This window comes from Capsicum annuum, chromosome 7, assembly GCF_002878395.1.
Source record: "Capsicum annuum cultivar UCD-10X-F1 chromosome 7, UCD10Xv1.1, whole genome shotgun sequence".
Classification (NCBI taxonomy): Eukaryota; Viridiplantae; Streptophyta; class Magnoliopsida; order Solanales; family Solanaceae; genus Capsicum; species Capsicum annuum.
This window is the reverse complement of record NC_061117.1, coordinates 15,892,674-15,900,528: the sequence shown is the minus strand read 5'-3', so window position 1 is coordinate 15,900,528 and position 7,855 is coordinate 15,892,674.

Here is a 7,855-nt window from a genome sequence, read left to right as displayed (position 1 = left end):
ATTTTCTCACTTTTATTTCTCTTTTTTTTTTCATTTTTTTCTTTTTTGTTTTCTTATTTATTTTCCTTTCTCACATTTTTCCCTATTTTCTTTTATTTCTATTTTTATTTTAATTTTTTTTCATTTTTATTTTGGCACTTCTTTTTCTAGCTTCTATTTCTCTTTCTTCTTTTTTTTCTTTTTCACTTCTTTTTTTTGGTTATTTTTTCTTTTTTCTTTTTTTTTTTTCATTTTTTCACTTTTCTATCTCTATCTTTTATTTTTAAAAGACGAATATCTATATCGCATATACATATTCAAAAATACGTACCAAATAAATAGACATACAAATCTGCATGTATATTTACAGTACAAAACATACATATATATCTGAATATGTATTTACAGAAATACATATTTTACTCATATGTACATATAAACATATAGGACACAAAATCTCTATAACAAAAAAGACAACTATATACATACACATATACATATAAGTAATCAAAAAATACATGATACATATCTTAACCAGTAAAATATACAAATAAGTACATATGTTACCCCCTAAAATGACATAGGACAATTCAAAAATAAATCCAACACCGTACACAAATACATATGAATATGTATTTGTATATATAAAATACAAATACATGCACATGCCCCCAAAAAAATTATAATACATTTGTGACATAATACATCTGTCTAATTGCGCTTGAACTACATATTTTTTTTCTTCATGTAGACACCACAAATATTCTTATGACAAAAATCTTGTACTGCTCCTTTGATAACATAATCTTAATACATTCTTCAATATCATTGACTGTGTGACATCCTATATGTGGTACAAACCTTCAAAGTACTCTTGCAATGAATATATGAGCACGCGGCACCCATAAAACAAAATAATGACATAAATCTATATTACATGTACTTTAAAAAAGAGTAAATACATAATTACCCCCCTGATGTTGGCCGAAATTTTCAAAAAGACACCTAAACTTTGAATTCGACCTATTACCCCATGATTCTTACTTAATCCGTTGCAAATAACCATTTTTCGCTGAACCTCAGTCACTACAAAGAGAGTGAACACACGCACCAATCAAGTGCTGACACGTGTTAAATATATTTAATTTTATATTTTATTTATTTTTTAATAAATTTTTCTTTTTTATTTAATTTATTACCCTACCCCACCCCTTCTTCCCCCACCCCAACCCATCCAGCAACTCCCCCCTCTTCCCACGTCCAACAGTACCCCCTTACCCCCATCGTCTTCCTCATCCAGCACCCCCACCCCGTCAATGTCTCCCCCTACCCTCTCACCCACGCACCATCATCACCATGACCATCACTACCACTACCACCATCAAAACACACTCACCACTATCATGAAATTGAAACTCTATTTTTACACTTTTGAATTTTTCTTGAATTTCAACCATTTTAATTCAAACTTCATATCAATTTCTTCTTCAAAATCAAAATTCAATTCCATTAAACATTCGAAAGTGATAAATGGAGCTTTAATGATATGATTTAAAAAAAAAACTTCATTGGAGCTTTAATGGAGGAGTTATGGAAGAGCTTTAATGGTGATGAGGATCTTTAATGAGTAGTTAAATGATATGATTAACTACAAAATGAGAAGCTTTAATGATATGATTTAAAAAAAAAAACTTCAATGAAGCTTTAATGGAGGATTTAATGGTATTGAAGAAGAAATGGTGGAGGGGAGGAGAGAGGGGGTAGGGGTAATATTTAAAAAGAAACTAAATATTTTTTTAGAAAAAGAATATAAATTATATATTAAATTATTTACACGTGGCAGCTTTTAATTAGTCAAAAAATCAAATTTGAGCCCTTTCACGCACCTGTGGAGCGTGTATACACACAGAGGTCCAAAATGGTGTATTTGCAACCGAATAAAAAAGATTCGTGGGGTAATAGGTTGAATTCAAAGTTTAGGTGTCTTTTTAAAAATTTCGGACAAGATCAGTGGTGTAATTATGTATTTACTCTTTAAAAAAAAGAGATACATAGTATGCATATGTTTTCTTTGACATAATACATATTACATTACAAAAAATACATCTAACTCTGCATATGTATTTACAGAATATATGTCTGATCCATATGTATATTATCATATAAAAAATACAAATATGACTCTGATATGTATTTACGAAATACATATCAGATTCATATCAAACATTAACGAACATAACTATAATATATATCTTCATATGTATTCGCGAAATACAAATGTGACTTATATAAAACAATAAATACAAATGCATATCTTAAACAATAACAACTATATCTATATACATTTACATATAACTAAATCAAAAAAACCATAATATATATCATGAACGTTAAAAAAAAACTAAAAAGAAATATCTATGTTAACCTCTAAAAAAATATATCAACATAACCATATGTGTATAAAAAAATACATATACTTCACATGATCTATAAGCTAATAAAAATACAAATTCAAAATTTTAAAATAAAGCATCATTAATATTTTTTTCTCTCCATAACTGTGATTAAATTTCAAAATAAAGCATCCGAAAAAAAGGGAAGAAAGAGAATAGAAGTGCAAAAACAAAAAAAAAAAGAAAAAAGAAAAAAAAAAGAAGAAAACGAAAACAGAAAAAGAAAACAAAATTAGAAAACGGAAAAAAATTAAGAAAAAATGTAAAAGAAAGAAAAAAGAGAAATGGAAGAGAGAAAATAAAGTGGAATGAAAAAAAATGAAAAATAAAAAAATCAAAATAAATAAAAAAGATAAAAAAAAATAACTAACAAGAAAAAGTTGGAGATATAAGAGGGAGAAAAATAATAATGATGCTTTATTTTAAAATTTTGAAGATCATGAAGATAATAATCTTCAGATTTGAGTTTGATTTGGAAAAGGAATCTACTAATTTAAATAAGAATAATTTAATGAAAATGAATCTACTAATTTAGGAATCTTCTAATCTGTGTGGAAAAAAAAAAGAGATGATTTTTGTGAAGTTTGTTTTTTGGGTAAATTGGAGAGAGATAAAATAATAGAGTGAAAATAGGAAAGAAAGAGTGAAACATGCATGTGTAGAATTAATGGATAAAAAATGTTACTTTTGCTATAAACTGTAATTTTAAAAAAAATGTTGCTATTTATTTTAATTATGGTCTTAAGTTTGTCACTTTGTGTAATTTTTCCTTTTTAGAATAGATGAATTTTTAAATAAGAAATTATATTATGTCATTACTGGTAGTAACGGCATGACTTTAATATTGGTTCTAAATTGTGTATTTTGGCAGTAACATGGTAACAGTAGGCGACTCCATGATTATATCAACGAAAGGAGTTTTGAAATAGTATGGACATATTAGACGTGATATTCTCTAATCAAGTTCGAAAGGCGATATGGAGATATGGTTTGTGTAGATGATTAAGAGTTAATTATATATTTGAAATTCATAAAAATTGAGATTTGGTTATATTTTGAGCTAAATATAACAACATGGGAGTCATTAGATTCGTATTCTCGCAAAAAAATTGTACTTGTTCAGATTTTGATCATGTGGAAGTTTTACGAAATGACAAGTTTATAAATTGACTCTTGAACTTCAATTTAAGGTAAGTTGAGATTTTTTAGACTCTTTTTTGAAGAGTTTATTTGCTATTTAGTGTAATGGAAGTAATAGGGAATGAGGGTCCCGTGTAGGTCAAGTGACGAGCATCTATGCGGGTACTGGTATTATTTGAGGGGTTAAAATAAGTTAATTATATGTTTTGAACTATTTTCCCTATTTGCTAGTATGATGACCTGATTTTCTATGGTTAAGAAATTGTTTTTGGGATCGGAGTGCATGTCTGTACATCATGCATTGTATTTCGTATGGGGTCGGAGTGCATGTTTGCACAATATTATTTATTTATTTATTAGAATCAGAGTACACGCCTACAAAATATATTTATTGGGATCAGAGTGCATGCCTGCACAGTACATGTACCTTGTGAGTCCCCTGTGAGTCCTGACTTGGAAGTCATTGTTCGATAGGTGTGTAGATATAATATGCATATGCATTGTATTCAACAACATTCATTTATTCCTTGTTCAGATTGAGTGTAGTGTATTTATTGACGTTGTATTGTTTATTAAGTACTTGAATATCTGTTACTTGAATTCACTGTATTGAGGATTTCTTGGAATGTATTACGATATCCATATGAGTGTTAGACTTGATTATTCACTTAGATTAGGGTGGCTTTCCTGAGTGCAGTTTGTATGATTATTTTAGGTGGTTGACGTGGTCATTCATCAGCATTTTGAATTAGGGTCGATTGACAATTCTTGCTGAGTACACGTGGTTTCATACTCACCCTTGCTTTTCCGCACCTTATGTACAAGTACCGATCTGGTGACCTCTGGGCATTGATTCCTGTGGCTCCTTCAGTGCTAGAGTCTTTGGAGATTCGAGGTAGCTGCTATTGTTTTCAGAGACTACTGAAATCTCCTTCAGCCTTATTGTAACGCCCTGAGATCCTATCCCGAGACGTCATACGGTGCTTATGACCCTGAAGGACCACAAGCTAACCCTTTACTAATATCTGTACCTGTACACTGGATAATATTGGAAATAAATGTGGAAACTAGCCATAAGGTTCAACACATCTATGAATACTCATAATACAGAAAACTGAATACTAATACATCCGTCTGAAAAGCCTCTAAACTATCTGAACTGCAGAGTTGATAGGACAGGTCCCCAACTAACTCCATCAACTAAAAATAAACAAAGACTGAAGCAATAATAGTAAACTGAAATTCATCCTTGAAAGAAGAGGACTCACTGCTACTACTGCTGACTGGGACTGAATTGCTGAGGATACTCTGGATCCTGTGCCTCTGAACCTATGGTGTCAAATAAAATACCATAGCGCAAATGCATCAGTACAGGAATATACCGAGTATGTAGACAAGGTAGGCCAATGCAAGGGCTCATGCATGCACAATATCTAAACTGAATAATCATGAAGATTTCGCATGAGAACACATACATGAATGCACAGACCATGAACACAATTATTGCAACTCTAGATACTGAAACTTGGATACCACTTTACTGCAGACTAAACTCAGAGCTTACTGCTTTCGACTAACAGAATTAGAGATCAACTTTTATAACAGATTATTTCGGAAGTGATTATCAATGATAAGAAGTATGATCATGTCCGGATCTGACAACAAGAATACTCAACAAAATCTAAGATGGAAATCAAGCCTATGTGATGGGAGATCTCTAGATATGATAATAAGAATACTCAACATGGTCTGAGACTGAGATCAAGACTCTCTGACGGGAGATCTCTAGATATGATAATAAGTATCTGTCTATGAGACCAAGCCTATCTGACAGGATGGTCCATGAATCAATGGAACTATCTGAGTTCCTCACTAAGATAGACGACTGTACCACACAGTCCTGATTTCTAAAGATTGATACTAAAACTGCAACTGTGGGAAGTAGTTACTTAACCGACATGCCCCAACCTACTACAGGTGGGGTCCAACCTATAACCCCAGCTAGAAGGGTGTCAATTCCGTGCCACGGGTAAATACCTCTCTGGTCAAGCTTCTCTGACGGGATGACCCCCATAGGAAGTCGTCCTGAGGCAATATAATAGTCAAACCTCTCTGACGGTGATAGCCTCTACTGACGGGGAATTCTGCATCCTGTGCTAGCTACGCAGTTCTAGAGTTCAAGAACTGCTCCTAACAATTGACGGGGAGCCGCCATCCTTTCCCTCTCTCGGTGCTAGTTTATACTCCCAACTGAAATACTCTGAACTGAAATCTTAACTAAACACAATTGAACTGAAACTGATACTGATCATGTTTCTCAAAAGATCTGACTGAGTTACACTGAGATTACTTAGTTTCGTATCTAATGGAAAAGGTATCAAATCATGGTATCTGACTGACGATACAGAGATGGAATAGATTACTCGAATCGCTTCTGAGATTAGAATTGAATCACTTGAATACTATTAGATCTGAGCTGATTACAGGACTGGGGCTAGATTACTAGCGATACAGAGATTACAGAGATAACTGAGATTATTGATCTTTCTTAAGTTCTGCACTTGTCTGAGGATACAGATTTCTATAGTTCACTAAGTTTTGAGAATCATAGTTCAACTAAAATTATCGAGAAACTAACATGGGCTTTAGACAACAGCTCTATTGTCGGGTATAAATACCCTCAGGACTCGATAACATAAAAGTAAAGCATAATCATTCATTCATCATCACGATCATTCATATATCATCACAATCATTCATGCATCATCATAATCATTCAAGACATCACCTCACGTGTTTAACGATCACAAACATCTTATTCATCATCACAGTCGCCAAGGGGTCACTTTAAGCATCTCGGAAACATAATCATATAATAACGTAGGGGAAACATGCTACTAGATTATACTCCATTCAACAAGGTTTTACCTCAACTATTTCATACCTATATTAATCTTGACATGTGTTTGGATATCACATAGCTTGAGGAAACTCCACATTATCATGTCATAACTTACTTGCTAACCACATGGCATGTATTAAAAACTTAGCATATATCAAGAGCACATAATTAGGGAATTTACTACTATCACATCTCCACTTATTCACTAAGGTCCTTCAACAAACACTAAATATGCACGGGTTCACACTTATATGGGAATTTCCTACTACCATGGAATAATTCATTCACTTGGGCATTTTATCAAACATTAGGCATGCATAAACTAACTTACAATTTGGGGTTTCATCTTCAATATGCTACAATGGCCCTTATGCTTCACCTAAGCTCTTTATCAAACCTAGGAGGAACATGCTTCGCTTATTCAACCATTTCGACACCCATTTGACATGAACACATCACATAGAAAGCAACATAAAGAAGATTCGTCACAAATATCACATGGATTCCACCTACTAGGGTCAAGGCTCATGAATCTTGTAAACAAACATGAATCAAAACTCAACAACACATGTAACATTAATTTCAAATCATGCAAATCATTAACAACTCATAAACATAAAAATCTTTGAGTTTTGAAAAGGGTTCTTGAGCTTCTTGGATGGAAGGGACCTAAGAATCAACATCTACATACCTTAATCTTTGAAATTGAATGAATTCTAATGGTTGAGACTCTATCCGCACTTGTAATAAATAATTCTCGAAGCCCACACTATGAGGAACTTGATTCTTGAAGAAATCTTGAAGAATTATGGATGAATTTTTGGAAGATTAGGGTTCTTGAATGAAACCCTAGTTATATCTTCTTAAGAGAATTGAGAGAGAAGATGGAGAAATTAGGGTTTGAATGGGGTTCCTCATATTTATAGAGACCTCCAAAAGGTGGGAAAAGAACAAAATAACCTTGCAAAAATTCCCTTAAATTGCTGAAAAAAATAGCTGAAGACATCTATGACAAGTCATCAAGTTGGTGATAGGCCGTCACGAATTGTCATCACAAAAGGGTGAAATTTTGAGTTTCTGGCTAAGGTTGATGATATTGGTGATAGGCCGTCATGGGCGTGATGACTTGTCACAAAATGTCGTCGCCAGGGTCAGAAATCTGCCTAAGTCTTACGATATTGGTGATAGGCTGTCACGTGCATGACGGCTTGTCACAATTATCGTCACCAGTTTCCTAGCCAGACATGCTGGAGTAAAATAGACATAATTCCTTTCTATGATATCAATTTTTAACGAAATTGGTATTGTTGGAAAGATAATTCAAAGATCTTTCATTTGATATATAGTAGGTCCTCTAATTAGATACATACAAGGAGTTATG